The following is a 22,266-nucleotide window of genomic DNA, read 5'->3' on the forward strand; positions in this document are numbered from 1 at the left end:
ATTCCAAGTTGATCGCAGCAGGAAATTTTTTAGCAGTTGGGCAAAACCATGTGCACTGCAGGTGGGGCAGATATAACATTTGCAGAGAGAGTTAGATTTGGGTGGGTTATTTTGTTTCTGTGCAGGGTAAATACTGGCTGCTTTATTTTTACACTGCAATTTAGATTGCAGATTGAACTCACCACACCCAAATCTATCTCTCTCTGCACATGTTAAATCTGTCTCCCCTGCAGTGCACATAGTTTTGCCCAACTGCTAAAAAAAATTCCTGCTGCGATCAACTCAGAATTACCCCCCAATAAGCGGGAGACCCGGACAGAGCAGCGGGCAGCTGTGCTCCTGCTACCCGTACATAGAGGAAGCCGGCGCAGGTGATTTATTAGGGGTAGCTGGAGCTTGTACCCATTAGTTGTAATCAGAGAAGGTGGGAGCGGGAGCGTGTAATCTCAGACAATAGGGGAACTGAGGCTACGGGAGGCTGCGCTATGCCACAATGCGCATGCACCATAGTACACAGCCTCCCGCAGTAACAAAGTAAGAGGACACATCTGTAAGAGCTGGTTGGTTTGTACTTTATCTCTCTCCAAAGTTTAGTACATAGACCTCTGTGTTCTGGGAAGAAGATATACAGGCCAAAGATAATACACCATTAAATAGTGACAGAAATACTAGCCCTAAGTGGGGGTAATGAGAGAGTTGTGCTGGCTCCTATCAGTTACGTTAGATGCACCAACATGGGATGCCATCAGAAATTGCGGGGCCCAAGACTATTAAAATAGGCAGGGACCCCCACTCCCCCCTCTACCTTATCCTAACACTACGGGCTGCCACCAGAAACAATTGAGCCTAGTACAAATGAAATTTGCAGGGCACCAGCCACCTTCTCAAACCTCCAGTGTGTCTGGTGAGGCCTCTCGTGCCAGCAGCGTGGGTCATACTACACCACGAAAAGTGCAGGTACAGCTGGGATGACCCCGATACTGCTGAGTTGGGCTTCATCTTCCTCCTCCTCACCACCTGGCATACTGCTGCAGGACAGGTGTGGAATGTTTCAGCAGCAGCATGGCAAGTTTGCGGGGCATAGCGGCAAAGGAAGCATGTTGGGCCCCCCATTCTTTGGGCATGAACTCCAGTCCCAGCAGTCCCCGCCCTGATTGCACTAAGTATTCTCCTGCAGGTGAGATATTTGAGGCTCCATCAGGGTCACTACAAGGGACAGAATTTTGACACTTTTATAGCCCCTTTCAAATCCATCATAGGGGACAGCATTCTGATAAGGGGCATGATTTCACACCAGGCGCCCCGGAGGAAAAATAGAATGTGGCGCCCCCCAGTGGCTCCGGCTTGCATGTGTGCTTACGTCTGTTGGCACATGCTCAGTAGTACAGCTGAGGGGACAAAAGAGGAAGTAATGTGGTTACAATGCGATCACATAATTTCTCAGTGGTAACCAGGATGGGCTCCTATTGGAGCCCTTGTCCCAGTGAATAACCAATGATACATAAAGTAGAATACAGATTCCGTATTGCTGCTAATTGCGGCGAAAAGGAATTTTTGGGTGCTGGCTGCAAACGATTATAAATAGAGTTTTATTTGAACAATGATTGCACTTCCTTAAAACAACTTCTGCTCTCATTTCTTTCCTAATATAAGACACAACAACAGAGCTGTAGCTCAGTCTGTACACACTTTGATGTGCCCCACTCTGCTGCTTCTATCACACATTTCAAGACACTTAAGCTCAAGAGGGCTACAAAGGGGCTTGTCAGGAAGGACAGCAGTCAGCAGTGATTGTAGCGAATCACTATGAATGAGTGGAGAGAGCTCTATCCTAGTTCAGCAGCCCCCTCTGTCCTTCCTTCTTGGTGTCCCCCTGATGGCGAGAACCCGGAGGTCAGTGCTTCCACTGTCTCAGGGAGTTACGCTACGGATTCTGAATCTCCTGCCAATGCAGGCATTTAAGCTTCTATCAGTTCTATGACACTTCAGCCTGTCTTGATTTGGGAGTATCTGCACACCGATCTGGTGTGTTTGTTGCATTGCTTGCCGACAGTGGCAGTCTGAAGGCTCATTCAGCCCTAAATCTATTGGCATTGCTATATGGGTCAGAGGCATTTGTACACTTCTCCAGTGACTCATGAATTGGACTCCTATCTTCATGGGGTAAATGTACGTATGAAGCAGTGGTAAGAGTGGAGAAGTGAGCCGTGGAGAAGTTGCCCATGGAAACCAATCAGCTGCTTTGTATAATTTTATAGTATGCAAATTATAAATCTTCCATCGATGCTGATTGGTTGCCATGGGCAACTTCTCCACTGGCTCACTTCTCCACTCTTATCACTGCTTCATACATTTACCCCTATAGCTCCTGTCATTTGGCAGCTGATCTTAAATTTGGAATTAAAACCCACAAAGTCACATCAAAGGTAGATGTACTCTGGTATGGGATGGTCAGGATCCCGACACCTACTAGGTAAGCATGCTACCTCTAATCCCTAACCCTCCTTACCCGCAGACTGACCCTAGCCCTCTCCCTCTTTCCCATCCTAACCCTCCCCGGTGGTGGTTAACTCTACCCTCCCCCCGCGCAGCCTAAACCTTACCCTCCCCACCGCAGCCTAACCAAAGTGCCCCCCAGACACTCACACACACACACAGTCTAAACCTAACCCCTCCCCTCTACCGCGGCTTACCTTTCATCAGTCTCAACATTCCTTCTTTGGGGATCCTGGCACCAGCATTGCGAATAATGTTGGGATTCCGGCGTCGGTATTCCGAGCAGTGTCGGGATTCTGGCATCATTATTCCAGGACTGGCAGCATCCTGAACACTGGGACCCTGACTGGATTCCTCTGGTATAGTGTGGCTTATCAATGCATACATCGGAGACTTCCTGTATAGCCCAATATTGTAATTGATGAGTAAATGGTTCACACAATTTTTGCAAGACACATTTTATTTATCTTTAAGTAATATAGTTTTTTTTATCTTTTATAATATATGTAATTATTTTTGTTCAAGCTTGTGCATCTGTTAAATACTAATTTTTATCACTGTACCTAACAGCAGGTAAAGCGCGGTCTGTTATTTTGTTTCAAGTTGCCTTAATTGTAAGTAACACAGTTTTATTGAGACAACAGCTTTTAGTGATTATTCTCTGATCAGCGCCCTACTGTATGTTTTTTCCTTTTTCTTGCAGGATTATGACAGCGTTACACAGTGGCGTATCTTTAATAAGTGCAGTGTGTGCGGTGCACACGGGCCCCTGGGTCAAGAGGGGGCCCACACCACACACTGCACCCATTAAACTCTCCACGGCCGATGCACTCACACTTCATGCACACCCACTTATCTAAATAAATAAATACACGGACCACTGTAATTGCGGTGAAAAGGGGTCAGTTTTTTATTTAAAGGGTTTAAACAGACTATTTAAATTTAAGTTAACTAAAGTATGGTGGCAGGGTAAGAACGGCCTCGCGTAAGCAAAACGATTAACATTAACTGTAAGAACCAGGGCCAACTGTCTGACAGGCAAGGAAGAGCCAACTGCTACCTTCCATGCCCATCTGACTCGCCATGGCAGGGCCGACCGCCCAAGCCTTGCGGGAACAACACTACAAACCAATGAGGCCATCTGCCCACATCTGCATCGACTTGAGACAGCACTACAGCCATGTAGAAGGAGAAAGAAAGTCCCACCTGGTCTGGTGATGCCCTCCGGTCCACCGACTGTCCATGCCCAGACTCCTTTATGACTGAACTGCCCCCCAGGGAACAATTTACCTATCCTATCAAGAAATACACATAAGTCATTCTGAGACCGGCCAACTCAAAGGTTTTACCTAAAACCTGTGCCGCCACTAGCCCTAAACCAACCGAACACCCCTAAAAATTTCATCCACAAACCTAGACATACCCTCCTCTGAGAGATGCACACCATTAGCCCGGAACAGGGCGTGATCTCTATAAGAGATGCCTGGGTGTGAAATGAAACCTCCCCCAGAAGCCACCACTGCACGGCCTATAACTGCGTTCAACCTTCTGCATACCAAATCTATGGCACCAGGTCTCTTGGCGCCATGCGAAACTAAACGCGGGATAATGTCCGACCACCAAATTCTGCAGAAAGGCCATTCTGCAATCAACACCACCAGTTGCCACCTAATATCACATCTCAGGTCCAGAGACGACCTGGATGTCAAATCGATGCCCCTTAGATGTACAATGAGGAACGGGTAGCTGAACAAATCCACAGTCTCATCCAATCTCGGTCGGAATGCCTCCAAGCGCAATCCCCTCCAACCTATCCAATGCAGGAATAAGGCCTCAGGGTATCTAGCGACATCCGCCGCAAACAATGAACAAGCCGCCTAATACACAAATGAGTGAACTATCACCCAAATGAATTACTCGTCTAAACACCCTCCTGTAGAAAAGTAATGAACAACATTAATAACTAACCAATCATAGGATCTCAAACGGAAAAGCCAAGCAAGCAACATCTAAGCAAAAAAAGGACCTTGGATGGGCAACAAGCCTAAACCTGACCAAAGGAAGGGACAGGGGATTGGGGCACGGGTCTCCTAACTTGACTTGAGGCAAAAAACACAAACTTCCATCAGCCGGCAGAAACCGTAATTAAAACTGATAGTAAACAAAAAATTCCTCAAGACCCCCACCTAATGGTGACGAGTGGCTACTACTCAAGTTAAGTTGCGCAGACAAGGTCAACTTCTGATGTATCTATGAAATGCCCCACGCCTCCAGCTGCCCAGCTCCTGGATATTGTTTATGGACCACCCCGCCGCTGTGGCAGCCATAGCAGCACCTATACGGAAGGAATGAGTACCATAAACACCCGACGATAGGGCCTAATTCAGACCAGATTGCAGCCGATCAGGTCTGAACTGCGCCTGCACTGCGGTGCGCCGGTGCATGCCAGACAGCTGATGGCCATCTCAGCCCAGCGATCGCCTCTGCCTGATTAACAGGGAGATGTGGTTGCTGGGCAGGAGGGGGCGGGCCAGCATTTTGGGGGCGCAGTCCGGGCAATGCAGGCATGCCCGGACCGTGTGGGGGGTGGGCCGCTGCGGCTGCGTGATGTCACACTCAGCCGCTGTGACCCGGACAGCGATGGGTAGCTCTCTGCCAGCGAGCAGGAACTGCGAAGGTAGAAAGCTACTCGTCAAGTACAAATGCATTGCCGCTGTGCGATGCTTTTGTACTTGTGCAGGAGGTGTGTGGGGGGGGAGAATTAGGGCCACATGTCTGAGTAACTGATTGTAGGCGTGCAAAATCTAGCACAGCTACGATCAGGTCTGAATTAGTCCCATAGACCCAAGTGGAAGATGAAGCGCTTCAAGACCCACCCAAATTGATAATGGGTTAAAGGAGACCCGTCAGCATGGATTAGCCAGGAACCAATCAAATCTGGACACAATCCCTCATAAGTAACTTAACGATATATACCCCGGACTTACCCGACGAGTATAAGTTCCAAACAAAGGCCATAAGTAAGGAAAGAGGACTCTTACCTTCACCACCCCTGCGGATTAAAAATTGGCTCCACTGCTCCCACGCAGACAGATAAGCCGCATAAGTTGCCAGGGCCAGCGAACGGTGAGCTATTCCCTCCATGTCGGACAGATAACCTGCCATACATAAAAGGGGCAAGTCTCACCAAATGAGTTAGCGCACGGCACCAGCCTTCTAAAGTGCAGCCAGTCAAAGCATGACAGTGCATCAGCAATACCTTTATCACTACTTGGGACATGCTTCGATCTAACAGTAATGTTACCCTCTAAGCAATGTAAGACGATATGCACCAGAACCAGTATAACTGGAAGCGATGTAGAGCGCTGTCAATTAATAGCATGCACGACGCCCAAATTGTCACACCAGAACACCACCTCCCAGCGCCATCATGATCAGAAAAACCTCCAACAGCAACATGTTGGTCATCAGAGACCCTCAGTCACCCACTCAACCGGCAAAGGGACCGCACACCAAGCACCATGAAAAAATGCCCCAAACATGGTGGAGTCAGCCGCGTCTGTAAAGAGCTGGAGAACAGGGCTGGAAATCAGGGGAGACACCCAAATCCGCATGCCATTAAAACTAGCCAGAAAAGCATCCCAAACCAGACGATCTCTCCAGATCTCACTGGCTAACTTAATGTAATGGTGCGCACGCCGCACTCCTACCGTCGCCCTCTCCAGCTTCCTGCAAAAGATCCTTCCCTTTGGGATTACCCTGCAAGCGAGGTTAAACAAACTCAAAAGTGACTGGTCCTGTCTTAGAGTGACTATGCCAGCTGCCAACGCCAACAAGATGCCGTGATGCAAACGCAATACTTTTTCCTGAGGATGCCGACACAGCTCAGCCAATGTATCAATTTAGATACCTAAGTAGACAATGACCTCTGCAGGTCCTTTAGTTTTATCAGCAGCTATGGGGACTCTGAAAGTCCAAAACAGTGTTTCTGTGCTCTCAAGCAGCTTAGCACAGCGCTGGGAACCTGCCAGACCCACTAGGAGAAAGTCATCTAAGTAATGCGCAACCCCGACTTCCCCGAGCTCTGTATCAAACACCAATGCAAAAATGTACTGAACCATTCAAAATATGTACAAGAGATCGCACAGCCCATCAGGAGACATTTACCAATATAAAAGCCATCGTCTAGCCAAAAGCCCATATATCGAAACGCTGACAGGTGCAATGGGAGTAAGCAAACAGCTGATTCAACATCCAGCTTACACACGAGGGCTCCAGGACCAAAAGACCGCACAATGTCCAGCACTGACTCAAAGGAATGGTACGTCAGACTACAGAGAATGTTGTCTATGGCATCGTTCACTGAAGAGCCCGCTGGGGAAGACAGATGTTGGATCAGCCTAAACTTACCAGGGGCCTTCTTAGGCATCACTCCCACTGGGGACAGCATCAGGCCATCAACAGGGAGCTCCACAAACGGCCCCATCATACGACCCAATGCCACCTCAGCCATCACTTTTTAGCGAAACACTACGGGAAATTCCTTTGCGGAGCGCAAGTTACCGGATGAGCCAAACCTAACTTCGCTATCCACTGGCAGAGAAAAATCCACGAGAAACCCAACCTAAGGAACTCCGCCACCTCGTGATCGGGGTAAACATCTAGCCAGCCCAGCATTTCCCCCATGCAAACCAGAGTGGGGGCTCTACTTAGAAGTGGCCACCACGGGACTGCGGTTTTTCAGATATGCTGCACCCCCACCGACTGATCGCATACAATCTTTGATCGGGTGGGTGCCCCAGCACCTAATACAAAAGGTGCCGAAACTTGCATTTTGCCCCCAGGGAACATTAGCAATTATTAAGTGCAAAACATTTCCCATGCCCGTATAGGTGAGCCACAAGCCCTACCAGTGACCACCTTAGCTGAAGCACTCCAGGGGCCTCGACTTCCTCAGCATGCCGGACCAGCCTCAATTGGTGACTCATCATGGTGAGTAACATCTACAAACAGCTTTACATCCTTCTTGCTGCGGTCCATCACCTCGCGCCTGTGCTGTTTCCGACAGAACTCCCCATCATAAGTCTTCTAGGCTGAACCCCTGGTGGAAAGCTTGTGTATAAGGAACATTTAAAATACCACTTTGATATGTTCATCAGGCCACGTTTCCAGATAGCAAGCCGCAAAAACGTATATGCCCCGCAGGTAATTATAAGACACGTACGCTTCCTCATCCGCGCTACCCTTTTTTCTGGCCACAGCAAGGGCCTTCTTGTTAGAGCAAAAATGTTCACGTACCATCCTTTCCGAATACGGTCCTTCACCCTAGTACGTAAACCCCTAAGCACAGTCGTATTAGCGCAGGGCACCTCATCTGACTGGCCGCATTAAACGGACATGCTCGAACTAGAGGACCGCCAGCACCTCTTTCCTCCCCTACATCTCGAGGACCGCCTCTGATCCCGAGAAGAGCCCAAAGACCCAGATGAGGTCGAAGAAAGGCTCGCCCCCTCCTGACTCCTTCTACGCCGCCTGTACCTACTCTCTCGCGCAGATGAGGAGGACCCAATGGAGGCCAACATAGAGAAGCTACCATCACTCGGCCCTGTGCCAACCCAATTAGGGTCAGCAGAGGACTCACCTGATGCCCCCGAAGCTCTCTCCGCCTGAGCAGCACTCTCCCCCGATCTTGCAGCCCGATCCCGGTTCATAACAATTTCCTCAGTCCGAGTCCCTGCAGCTGCAGATATAGAAGAGAACACTCCAGACCGTACAGGTAAATTGCTAACACTGGGCGCACTGGATGACCCGGCATCCGATGCATTAGCTACAGCCGCAGCAACCTCTGGCGCCAAAGCCTGTACCAATCGGGCCATTACAGCCCTAGCATCAGCAACCCCATCAGATAACCCCCTACCGAGTGCGGTGGTAAGAAGGGGAACCAAGGCCGACACAACCGCAGTGCATATGGAAGACACCCCAGCAGTGTCCAAACTAACCTCATGTCCAGCCGGAGCCCCCCTGCAGTTGGCACTCTCTGTCTCTGTAAACCCCGCCTGCCAGACACCCTGACTACGTCTGCATAGGACCTAGTATCATGCAATGGAGGGGCTGCATCACCCCTGTTACAGGAGGTGGGAGCATAGGCCGAAGCAGAGTCCCTTTGAAAACTCTATTCAAGCGCCTCTAGCTCCTGAGAAGAGCTGCTGACGCTAACATAATCCTCCTCACTATAACTAAGCTGCCGCAGGTGCCAAATACGCCTGCGAGCTCTGGCATTGCCCGTACCAAGTGGGTTGGACCCCAGGGCAACCTCATTCACCCGAGCTAAAGCCCGAGTACTGTCCCTACCCCTTTGACCCGTGCCAGATCTCCATCGCCCAGGTACTTCCCTGCATTTCTAGCGCGGCTCCCAGGACGCCGGAAGCCACGGGACCCATGCATGCGGTAACCGCCAGGAGTCTGATGTGCTCACTGCTTCCCCTGCCGCCAACACTAAGTCCATTAAGGAGGGACCCGCCGGCGGATGCCATGACAGTGCCTCGCCCCACTGAACCGGAAAGGCGGTGGATCCCGGCCCGGTCACGGGGATGTGCCCTGCCCCTCGCCACCAGGAGGCCTGCGGATATACGTCACCAGAGCTGGCCTGATCCGCCCACTGTTGTGAGCACCCGCGACCAGCCCCAGGGCCATCAGGCCCTGCAAGATCAACACCAACCACCGTTGGACCCTCTGGAGTCCATGAGGTAACGGGCGGGAATGGACACCATTCTACGCAGCCTATCCATCCCGTGCCCGGGCACAGCAGCCATAAAGAAAAGGAAGGAAAGAAAAAGAAGTGAATTAAGTAAAGTATGAGGAAAAAGGGGTGGGAGTGAAGACAGATAAGAATGAATGAGTAATTAGCCAAGATAAGAAACCCAGAAATAAGAAAGAGAAAGAGGGAAAACAGTGATCAAATCTAGAGTACATCTCTGTCCTAACGTCCAGGAGAAATAGACTAATTCTCTAGAAACTTCACAGAAGCACATCCCCTTTGGGATAAACCAATCACATTCCCCTAGCAACTCGTTTAAGCCTCCCAACAAAATGTTAACCCTTACTGTCATATGTTAATGCCCTCAGTGTTTTTTCTTGTATACGTACCTTTCTGGTGTCTGTATGTGGGCTGCCTCCTCTCCCATAGTCGGCAGTGCCACTGTTAGCGCTCTGAGCACTAGAGACTCTGGCACAGTGCCAGAGTCTACAGCGCATGCGCAGGTCTCCGAAAAATGGCTGCCGTGCCATTTTTCCAGAGACCTGCACATGCGCCATAGACTCTCTCTAGTGCTCAGAGCGCTAACAGAGGCGCTGCCGACTATGTGAGAGAAGGGGGCCACCAAACGGAGACTGCACACGGGTCCCCTCCTCTCTAGATATGCCCCTGGCGCTACAGGAGGCATTTGGCATGTACAGCAATTCAGGAGCTTCTGCCTGTGAAACTGGATCTGCTGAATACATTTCCCAGTTACAAACTGTTAGACATTAAAGAGATATCTTTATATAGTGTCCCTGTTGCATACTTGTCTACGCTCCCTCATTCTGCAGGAGACTCCCTGAAATAGACGCAATCTCCCTGATTACACCTTACCCCCATTATGCAGCTGTTACATTCTTGGGGGGGGGGGGGGGGGGAGGAATAAAATCACAGATACATACATTCAAATGGCTACATCAGCGCCATTTCCATGCATTGGTGATAAGACACAATGGGGAGGATGTATTACCCTGGAGAAGGCATAAGGAAGTGATAAACCAGTGATATGTGCAAGGTGATAAAGGCACCAGCCAATCAGCTCCAATATGTAAATTGACAGGATCTGATTGGCTGCTGCCTTTATCACCTTGCACATATCACTGGTTTATCACTTCCTTATGCCTTCTCCAGGTTAATACATCTGCCCCAATAATCCCTATGGCTACATGCATTTATGCATTTTAAATAAAGTTTCTCATGGCCACTTACAGTATATGGAACCTCTTGTAAAGCACAATCCTCAAACAAATTCTGCAAAATATGAGTCTTTTCTTCAACAAGTAGATCTTACTAACTTTGGGACTCATTTACATTTGGATGTAAGTCATTTTTATGACACACCTCTCAGATGTAGCAGTACATGTCCGCACTGATAGATGTTACTTTCACATCAAATCAGTAGCAGGAAAAAAGAAGTGATAATGCCACTGTATAGGTCATTGGTGCGGCCCCATCTGGAATACTGTGTCCAGTTCTGGAGACCCTATCTCCAGAAGGATATAAATACATTAGAGAGTGTACAAAGAAGGGCCACTAAAAGGGTGCATGGCCTACATCACAAAACTTACCCGGAAAGGCCAAAAGATCTTAACATGTATAGTTTGGAGCAGAGAAGGGAAAGGGGGGACATGATAGAAACGTTCAAATATATCAAGAGTCTTAAAGTTCAGGAGGGAAACATTCTTCAAAGGAAGAGAAATATTAGAACTCGAGGACATACACTGAGACTGGAGGGGGGAAGGTTCAGGGGAAATTTAAGGAAAAAATACTTCACAGAAAGGGTAGTGGATAAGTGGAATAGCCCCCATCAGAGGTGGTAGAGGCTAAGACTGTAGAGCAATTTAAACATGCTTGGGATGGGCATATGAATATCCTTACAAAGAATTAAGGTTCAAAAAGGGTTGAGATTACCTAAAGGATAAAAAAAAGGGGCAGACTAGATGGGCCAAGTGGTTCTTATCTGCCGTCAAATTTATGTTTCTATCTCCCTGAAATGCTTGTTCAAAAGTAGGCAAGTATGCCCTGTTGCTCTCTACTTGCACCAGCCTGAGCAAGTATCAACTTGCAACAAAATAAAGAAAATTTATTCAGCAGCCATCATTATGTTATGACCAGTGGTGCAAGTAGAAATTTTTTCTTAGTGGTACGGATAGTAAAAATGGGCGTGGTCACACAAATTTAGGGGAGTGGCTACATGATAATAGGGGCATGGCCACATTATGCCGCACACCGTAATGACCATTACACCACACACTGTAATGCTTATTACATATTATGCCACACACCATAATGCCCATTACACATTATGCCAGACACCATAACAGCCATTACACATTATGCCACACACCGTAATGCCCATTACACATTATGCCACACACCGTAATGCCCATTACACATTATGCCAGACACCGTAATGCCCATTACACCACACACCATAACAACCATTACACATTATGCCACACACCGTAATGCTTATTACACACATTATGCCACACACCATAATGCCCATTACACATTATGCCAGACACCATAACAGCCATTACACATTATGCCACACACCGTAATGCCCATTACACATTATGCCACACACCGTAATGCCCATTACACATTATGCCAGACACCGTAATGCCCATTACACCACACACCGTAACAACCATTACACATTATACCACACACCGTAATGCTTATTACACATTATGCCACACACCGTAATGCCCATTACACATTATGCTACACACCGTAATGCCCATTACACCACACACCGTAACAACCATTACACATTATGCCACACACCGTAATGCCCATTACACCACACACCGTAACAACCATTACACATTATGCCACACACCGTAATGCTTATTACACACATTATGCCACACACCATAATGCCCATTACACATTATGCCAGACACCATAACAGCCATTACACATTATGCCACACACCGTAATGCCCATTACACATTATGCCACACACCGTAATGCCCATTACACATTATGCCAGACACCGTAATGCCCATTACACCACACACCGTAACAACCATTACACATTATGCCACACACCGTAATGCTTATTACACATTATGCCACACACCGTAATGCCCATTACACATTATGCCACACACTGTAATGCCTATTACATATTATGCCACACACACATGCCACTGGCACCATTTTATGTCCCACACACAAAAATGCCACTTATAAAATTATGCCCCAGCGGTGGCCTGGTGGTATTGTGTACCACCACCATATTTCTTACTGGTACTCCGTACCACCCTATTTTCAGCACTGGTTATGACCATTAATTTTACGGATACCCGGATAATGTTTAGCTGTGTTGCCGCTCATCTTAGCTGGTCCTAGGCAGCCTTATGTGCTAACTGAAGGCACCGGTTACCTCAATGGGTTCGGATTTGCATAAGCAAACAGCTGCAAGGTAGAACTATTACTTAATGTCTAAATACAAACACACAAGATCAACACTTCTAGAACAGGTAAATTCCAGGAGGATCTCTGCAGGAAGAGCTTAATAGACAGCCCTACCCAAAAAGTCTATATTCCAAATTCCACTCCGAGGGATGCACAGGCCAGATTCTGCCCTACCCCTGGGCAGGGACCATGGGCCTAATTCAGATCTGATCGCGGCAGCACATTTGTTAGCAGTTGGGCAAAACCATGTGCACTGCAGGGGGGAAGGGGGGGGGGGGCAGATATAACATTTGCACAGAGTTAGATTTGGGTGGGTTATTTTGTTTCTGTGCAGGGTAAATACTGGCTGCTTTATTTTTACACTGCAATTTAGATTTCAGTTTGAACACACCCCACCCAAGTCTAACTCTCTCTGCAAATGTTATATCTGTCACACCTGCAGCGCACATGGTTTTTCCCAACTGCTAACAAATTTGTTGCTGCAACCAACTCTGAATTAGGCCCTATATTCCAAATACCCCTCTGAGGGAAGCACAGGACAGGTGCCATGCGCCTAATTCAGATCTGATCGCAGCAGCACATTTGCTAGCTAATGGGCAAAACCATGTGCACTGCAGGGGGGGGGGGGGGGTTTGATATAACATGTGCAGAGCGATTCAGATTTGGGTGTGGTGTGTTTAAATGGAAACCTAAATTGCAGTGTAAAAATAAAGCAGCCAGTATTTACTAGTGATGTGCACCGGAAATTTTTCGGGTTTAGTGTTTTGGTTTTGGATTCGGTTCCGTGGCCGTGTTTTGCATTCGGACGCGTTTTGGCAAAACCTCCCTGAAATTTTTTTGTCGGATTTGGGTGTGTTTTGGATTCGGGTGTTTTTTTACAAAAAAAACCTCAAAAATAGCTTAAATCATAGAATTTGGGGGTCATTTTGATCCCATAGTATTATTAACCTCAATAACCATAATTTCCACTCATTTCCAGTCTATTCTGAACACCTCGCACCTCACAATATTATTTTTAGTCCTAAAATTTGCACCGAGGTCGCTGGATGACTAAGCTAAGCGACCCAAGTGGCCGACACAAACACCTGGCCCATATAGTAGTGGCACTGCAGTGTCAGACAGGATGGCACTTCAAAAAAATAGTCCCCAAACAGCACATGATGCAAAGAAAAAAAGAGGCACAATGAGGTAGCTGTGTGACTAAGCTAAGCGACCCAAGTGGCCGACACAAACACCTGGCCCATCTAGGAGTGGTACTGCAGTGTCAGACAGGATGGCAGAATTAAAAAATAGTCCCCAAACAGCACATGATGCAAAGAAAAAAAGAGGTGCAATGAGGTAGCTGTGTGACTAAGCTAAGCGACACAAGTGGCCGACACAAACACCTGGCCCATCTAGGAGTGGCACTGCAGTGTCAGACAGGATGGCACTTCCACAAATAGTCCCCAAACAGCACATGATGCAAAGAAAAATGAAAGAAAAAAGAGGTGCAAGAAGGAATTGTCCTTGTGCCCTCCCACCCACCCTTATGTTGTATAAACAGGACATGCACACTTTAACAAACCCATCATTTCAGCGACAGGGTCTGCCACACGACTGTGACTGAAATGACTGGTTGGTTTGGGCCCCCACCAAAAAAAGAAGCAATCAATCTCTCCTTGCACAAACTGGCTCTACAGAGGCAAGATGTCCACCTCCTCCTCTTCCTCCGATTCCTCACCCCTTTCACTGTGTACATCACCCTCCTCACAGATTATTAATTCGTCCCCACTGGAATCCACCATCTCAGGTCCCTGTGTACTTTCTGGAGGCAATTGCTGGTGAATGTCTCCACGGAGGAATTGATTATAATTCATTTTGATGAACATCATCTCCACATTTTCTGGAAGTAACCTCGTACGCCGATTGCTGACAAGGTGAGCGGCTGCACTAAACACTCTTTCGGAGTACACACTGAAGGGGGTGCAACTTAGGTAAAATAAAGCCAGTTTGTGCAAGGGCCTCCAAATTGCCTCTTTTTCCTGCCAGTATATGTACGGACTGTCTGACGTGCCTACTTGGATGCGGTCACTCATATAATCCTCCACCATTCTTTCAATGGTGAGAGAATCATATGCAGTGACAGTAGACGACATGTCAGTAATCGTTGGCAGGTCCTTCAGTCCGGACCAGATGTCAGCACTCGCTCCAGACTGCCCTGCATCACCGCCAGCGGGTGGGCTCGGAATTCTTAGCCTTTTTCTCGCACCTCCAGTTGCGGGAGAATGTGAAGGAGGAGCTGTTGACGGGTCACGTTCCGCTTGACTTGACAATTTTCTCACCAGCAGGTCTTTGAACCTCTGCAGACTTGTGTCTGCCGGAAAGAGAGATCCAACGTAGGTTTTAAATCTAGGATCGAGCACGGTGGCCAAAATGTAGTGCTCTGATTTAAACAGATTGACCACCCGTGAATCCTGGTTAAGCAAATTAAGGGCTCCATCCACAAGTCCCACATGCCTAGCGGAATCGCTCTGTTTTAGCTCCTCCTTCAATCTCTCCAGCTTCTTCTGCAAAAGCCTGATGAGGGGAATGACCTGACTCAGGCTGGCAGTGTCTGAACTGACTTCACGTGTGGCAAGTTCAAAGGGTTGCAGAACCTTGCACAACGTTGAAATCATTCTCCACTGCGCTTGAGTCAGGTGCATTCCCCCTCCTTTGCCTATATCGTAGGCAGATGTATAGGCTTGAATGGCCTTTTGCTGCTCCTCCATCCTCTAAAGCAGTGATTTTCAACCTTTTTTTACTCGCGGCACACCGAACAATATTTTAAAATTGCCAAGGCACACCATCAGTTCCCCACAAGAAAAAAACAAAACACACACATTGGCCCTCACAGTAATAAAAAAAGTCCACACATACATTGGCCTACACAGAAAAAAACAATCACATTGCTCCCCTCATAAATCATGTTGCTCCCCACATAAATCCTATTGCTCCCCACATGAATTATTCATGTTGTTCCCCCCATAAATCCATATATTTTTATTCTCCCCACATAAATCCTATTGAAATCTTATTGTTCCCCACAGGAGAAATAAAATAACAAATATTATTATCAGCTGTCCTCCTCCCTGTCCCTCAGTGGCAACGGTTGTTCATAGTGGAGTTCTGCGAATACTGAGCAGCCGGCGGTCAGGCAGGTGTGGATGTGGGTTGGCAAGGAAAGCTGTGTATGCAGGCGGGCACTGGAAGATGTGTATGCAGGCAGGTGGGCAGGCTGGGTGGTGAGACGCAGCGGCCGTGACCTATGATATCACACCGTTTTCAAGGCAAAAGTCACGGCTTGAGCACGACTGATCCTCTAAGAAGAGTCTGGGCCAACAGTTCACTCTGAAGGTACAGGAAGCTGCTCTGGCTCCGCGGCACACTTTGCAACTGGTCACGGCACACTAGTGTGCCACGGCACACTGGTTGAAAATGCCTGCTCTAAAGCATATAGAGGGTTGAATTCCACCTTGTTACCACCTCTTGCTTCAGATGATGGCAGGGCAGGTTCAGGACTGTTTGCTGGTGCTCCAGTCTTCGGCACGCGGTGGCTGAATGCCAAAAGTGGCCCACAATTCTTCGGGCCACCGACAGCATCTCTTGCACGCCCCTGTCGTTTTTTAAATAATTCTGCACCACCAAATTCAATGTATGTGCAAAACATAGGATGTGCTGGAATTTGCCCACATGTAATGCACGCACAATATTGGTGGCGTTGTCCGATGTCACAAATCCCCAGGAGAGTCCAATTGGGGTAAGCCATTCTGCGATGATGTTCCTCAGTTTCCGTAAGAGGTTGTCAGCTGTGTGCCTCTTATGGAAAGCGGTGATACAAAGCGTAGCCTGCCTAGGAACGAGTTGGCGTTTGCGAGATGCTGCTACTGGTGCCGCTGCTGCTGTTCTTGCTGCGGGAGGCAATACATCTACCCAGTGGGCTGTCACAGTCATATAGTCCTGAGTCTGCCCTGCTCCACATGTCCGTGGTTAAGTGGACATTGGGGACAACTCCATTTTGTAGGACACTGGTGACTCTTTTTCTGACGTCTGTGTACATTTTCGGTATCGCCTGCCTAGAGAAATGGAACCTAGATGGTATTTGGTACCGGGGACACAGTACCTCAATCAAGTCTCTAGTTCAGTGTAAATTAACGGTGGATAACGGAAACACGTTTCTCTCCACCCAGGCTGCCAAGGCCTGAGTTATCCGCTTTGCAGCAGGATGACTGCTGTGATATTTCATCTTCCTCGCAAAGGACTGTTGGACAGTCAATTGCTTACTGGAAGTAGTACAAGTGGCCTTCCGACTTCCCCTCTGGGATGACGATCGACTCCCAGCAGTAACAACGGCAGTGCCAGCAGCAGTAGGCGTTACACTCAAGGATGCATCGGAGGAATCCCAGGCAGGAGAGGACTCGTCAGACTTGACAGTGACATGGCCTGCAGGACTATTGGCTTTCCTGTCTAAGGAGGAAATTGACACTGAGGGAGTTGGTGCTGTGGTTTGCAGGAGCTTGGTTACAAGAGGAAGGGATTTAGTGGTCAGTGGACTGCTTCCGCTGTCATCCAAAGTTTTTGAACTTGTCACTGACTTCTGATGAATGCGGTCCAGGTGACGTATAAGGGAGGATGTTCCTAGGTGGTTAACATCCTTACCCCTACTTATTACAGCTTGACAAAGGAAACACATGGCTTGACACCAGTTGTCCGCATTTCTGTTGAAATAATTCCACACCGAAGAGGTGATTTTTTTTGTAATTTGACCAGGCATGTCAATGGCCATATTCGTCCCACGGACAACAGGTGTCTCCCCGGGTGCCTGACTTAAACAAACCACCTCACCATCAGAATCCTCCTTGTCAATTTCCTCCCCAGCGCCAGCAACACCCATATCCTCATCCTGGTGTACTTCAACAGTGACATCTTCAATTTGACTATCAGGAACTGGACTGCGGGTGCTCCTTCCAGCACTTGCAGGGGGCGTGCAAATGGTGGAAGGCGCAACCTCTTCCCGTCCAGTGTTGGGAAGGTCAGGCATCGCAACCGACACAATTGGACTCTCCTTGGGGATTTGTGATTTAGAGGAACGCACAGTTTTTTGCTGTGCTTTTGCCATCTTAACTCTTTTAAGTTTTCTAGCAGGAGGATGAGTGCTTCAATCCTCATGTGAAGCTGAACCATTAGCCATGAACATAGGCCAGGCCCTCAGCCGTTCCTTGCCACTCCGTGTCGTAAATGGCACATTGGCAAGTTTACGCTTCTCCTCAGACAATTTTGATTTAGATTTTTGGGTCATTTTACTGAGCTTTATTTTTTTGGATTTTACATGCTCTCTACTATGACATTGGACATCGGCCTTGGCAGACGACGTTGATGGCATTTCATCGTCTCGGCCATGACTAGTGGCAGCAGCTTCAGCACGAGGTGGAAGTGGATCTTGATCTTTCCCTATTTTACCCTCCACATTTTTGTTCTCCATTTTTTAATGTGTGGAATTATAGGCCAGTAATATATCAATAGCAATGGCCTACTACTATATATACTGCGCACAACGTAAATGCACCACAGTTATGGATGGATAGTATACTTGATGACACAGAGGTAGGTAGAGCAGTGGCCTACTGTACCGTACTGCTATATATTATATACTGGTGGTCAGCAAACTGTGCAAAACTGAAATGCACCACAGGTATGGATGGATAGTATACTTGACGACACAGAGGTAGGTAGAGCAGTGGCCTACTGTACCATACTGCTATATATTATATACTGGTGGTCAGCAAACTGTGCAAAACTGAAATGCACCACAGGTATGGATGGATAGTATACTTGACGACACAGAGGTAGGTAGAGCAGTGACCTACTGTACCGTACTGCTATATATATAGTTATACTGGTGGTCAGCAAAATTCTGCACTGTCCTCCTACTATATACTACAATGCAGCACAGATATGGAGCGTTTTTCAGGCAGAGAACGTATAATACTGGTGGTCACTGGTCAGCAAAACTCTGCACTGTCCTCCTACTATATAATACTGCTGGTCCCCAGTCCCCACAATAAAGCAATTAGCACACTGAGCACAGATATGGAGCGTTTTTCAGGCAGAGAAAGTAGATATTTGCACTTGCAGCACACTGAGCACAGATATTTGCAGCACACTGAGCACAGATATTTTCAGCCCACTGAACATAGAAACTTAGAGGATGCCAGCCACATCCTCTCACGATCATCTCTAATGCACGAGTGAAAAATGGCGGCGACGCGCGGCTCCTTATATAGAATACGAATCTTGCGAGAATCCGACCGCGGGATGATGACGTTCGGGTGCGCTCGGGTTAACCGAGCAAGGCGGGAGAATCCGAGTTGCTCGGACCCGTGAAAAAAAAGGTGAAGTTCGGGCGGGTTCGGATCCCGAGGATCCGAACCTGCTCATCACTAGTATTTACCCTGCACAGAAGAAAACAATATACAGATGAAACTCAGAAAATTAGAATATCGTGCAAAAGTTCATTTATTTCAGTAATTCAACTGAAAAGGTGAAACTAATATATTATATAGACTCATTACATGCAAAGTGAGATATTTCAAGCCTTTATCTGTTATAATTTTGATGATTGTGCCTTACAGCTTAAAAAAAAAACCAAATCTCAGAAAATGTAGAATATTACATAAAATCAATTAAAAAAGGATTTTAAATACAGAAATGTCGGCCCTCTGAAAAGTATTATCATGCATATGTACTCAGTACTTGGTTTGGGCCCCTTTTGCATGAATTACTGCCTCAATGCGGCGTGGCATGGATTCTATTAGCCTGTGGCGCTGCTGAGGTGTTATGGAAAACCAGGATGCTTCAATAGTGGCCTTCAGCTCTTCTGCATTGTTCGGCCTTATGTCTCTCATCTTTCTCTTGGCAATGCAGGTCCAGCGAGTTTGCTGGCCAATCCAGCACAGTAATCCCATGGTGATGGAACCAAGTTTTGTACTTTTGGCAGTGTGGGCAGGTGCCAAGTTCTGCTGGAAAATGAAGTCAGCATCTCCATGAAGCTTGTCTGTTGAAGGAAGCATGAAGTGCTTTAAAATGTCCTGGTAGATGGCTGCGTTGACTCTGGACTTAATAAAGCACAGTGGATCAACACCAGCAGATGACATGGCTCCCTAAATCAAAACAGACTATGGAAACTTCACATTGGACTTCAAGCATCTTGGATTGTGTGCCTCTCCATTCTTCCTCCATGCTCTGGGACCTTGGTTTCCAAATGAGATTCAAAATTTGCTCTCATCAGGAAAGAGGACTTTGGACCACTGAGCAACAGACCAGTTCTTTTTTTCTTTAGACCAGGTAAGACGCTTCTGACGTTGTTTGTTGTTCAGGAGCGGCTTGGTAAGAGGAATACGACATTTGAAGCCCATTTCCAGGATCCGTCTCTGTGTGGTGGCTCATGATGCACCAACTCCAGCCTCAGTCCACTCCTTGTGAAGCTCCCCCACACTTTTGAATGGCTTTTTCCTGACAATTCTCTCCAGGCTGCGGTCATCCCTGCTGCTTGTGCACCTTTTTCTTCCACACTTTTTCCTTCTACTTAACTTTCGATTAATGTGCTTTGATACAGCACTTTGAGAACATCCGACGTCTTTTGAAATTTCCTTTTGAGGCTTTCCCTCCTTGTGGAGGGTGTCAATGATGGTTTACTGCACAACTGTCAGGTCAACAGTCTTCTCCATGAATGTGAATTGTACTGAACCACACTGAGAGACCATTTAAAGGCTCAGGAACCCTTTGCAGGTTGTTTGGATTATTAGGGTGTAACACTTTGAGCCTACAACATTGAATCTTTTCACAATATTCAAATTTTCTAAGATTTTGGAATTGGGGTTTTCTTAACCTGTAAGCCACATTCATCAAAATTATAACAAATAATGGTTTGACGTATCTCACTTTGCATGTAAGGACTCCATATAATATTAATTTCACCTTTTAAGTTGAATTACTGAAATAGAATGACCACATTATCCCTTTTACCTGGGACGCTCATGGATTACAGAAGTTCTGTGGCTGGCTGACTTCAAGCCTACATTTCAGCTGGTTTTAATCAGCCACAGAACCTGTGTAATCCATGAGTGTCCCAGGTAAAAAGGGATAATATGGTCACTCTAAATTAAATTATCTTTGGCACGATATTCTAATTTTCTGAGTTCCACCTGTAACTCACCCGAATCTAACTCTTTCTGCACGTTATATCTGCCCACCCTGCAATGCACATGGTTTTGCCCATTAGCTAACAAATTTTCTGCAGCAATCAACTCTGAATTACCCCCCACACATACCTCCCAACATGACCCTCTCCAGGAGGGACAAAATGCTCTGCTCTTGGACTTCCCTCTTAATTTATGATTGCCCTCTCCTGTGTTGAACAGGTTAATGGGTAAGAAAGTGTTATGATTCCAGCACTCTGGTCTGAGGTGGTCCTATTGCAAGGACCGGAGCACTGGAACGGAATGCTGGGGAAGGGAGCGGGAATAGAAGGTAGCCCCTGGCGCCCTAACTCCGTTGTCTCGCCCGTGTTGTCAGAAATCCCCTGCGAGACTATGGTTGCTTGAGCCCATGGCAGCCGCGTTTGAAGGGCGGATTATGTCTGCCCAACTCCGATGCCCCCTCAGGTCTTAATGGGAGACAAAGGGAAATCCGAGACAGGGTGATAACAAGGGGCCCTCTGACTAAACAACCAGGCCAGGGGCTACAAGCTAACTGACTAAACCTGAGGTATGTGCGGTAACCCGCCAGGGAAAAGGACAACCAAAATCCACTAGTCCGTACTCCTACCCAGCACCGCTGGATACCAGAGTGGATCTGTGGGAGCGGAATCCTCCGCAAAAGCTCCGAAACACAAATAATAAATGACAAATAATAAAGCGGCCCAAGCCGCAACACACGGCTACGCCGTGACTCACGAACACCACTGGATGTTCAAAAGGTGCTCAGTCAGGACTCCAGGAACAGATGACGACTTCCGAGTACAGGACAACTGAGAACAGGAACGACCGGATACAGCAGGACTGGAAACACTCACAGCAAACAGATTCAGCATGCAGGAAGCTATTACCGGCGTCTGTGAGAAGCCCAGGAAGTGTATTTAACAGGGAGTCCTCCAATCAGCTGTTTGGAGGCTGATTGGATTAGATGCCATACAGCTGCCAAGCTGCATGGCCAGGAAAACAGATATCTATTAATTAAATTGAACCCAGCAACGGGGAAACGCAGTCCGTAAGTGGCGTCCCCGTTGCTAGGGACCGTGCGGCTCTGTGCGCCCGGCGTCTAGCGTTGCCAGGGAGCCGGCGGCTGTACGCGCACGGCGTCCCTGGTTGCTAGGCGCCGGGCCGCACCGACGAGCGGACCCCGGCGCCTAACAGTACCCCCCCCTTGAGGAGGGGTCAAGGAACCCCTAAAGCCAGGTTTCCGAGGAAATTCCCGAAAAAATGCCCTCTTGAGCCTCGGGGCATGGAGATCCTTATCCAGGACCCAAG

At 47.7% G+C, this 22,266-nt stretch overlaps 1 long non-coding RNA gene across 1 annotated transcript in view; it reads right to left on the bottom strand.

The window, feature by feature from the left end:
- Positions 1-304: 304 nt before the first annotated feature.
- Positions 305-22,266, bottom strand: part of LOC135058234 (uncharacterized) — a 49,629-nt gene continuing 27,667 nt past the window's right edge. Inside the window, exons 2-3 of the long non-coding RNA XR_010244698.1 lie at positions 2,694-2,893; positions 305-1,388 (exon numbers count right to left, since the gene is read on the bottom strand). This is a non-coding gene — a long non-coding RNA (uncharacterized LOC135058234). The remainder of the gene's footprint in view (positions 1,389-2,693; positions 2,894-22,266) is intronic.

This window comes from Pseudophryne corroboree, chromosome 3 (genome assembly GCF_028390025.1).
Source record: "Pseudophryne corroboree isolate aPseCor3 chromosome 3, aPseCor3.hap2, whole genome shotgun sequence".
NCBI classification, from domain to species: Eukaryota; Metazoa; Chordata; class Amphibia; order Anura; family Myobatrachidae; genus Pseudophryne; species Pseudophryne corroboree.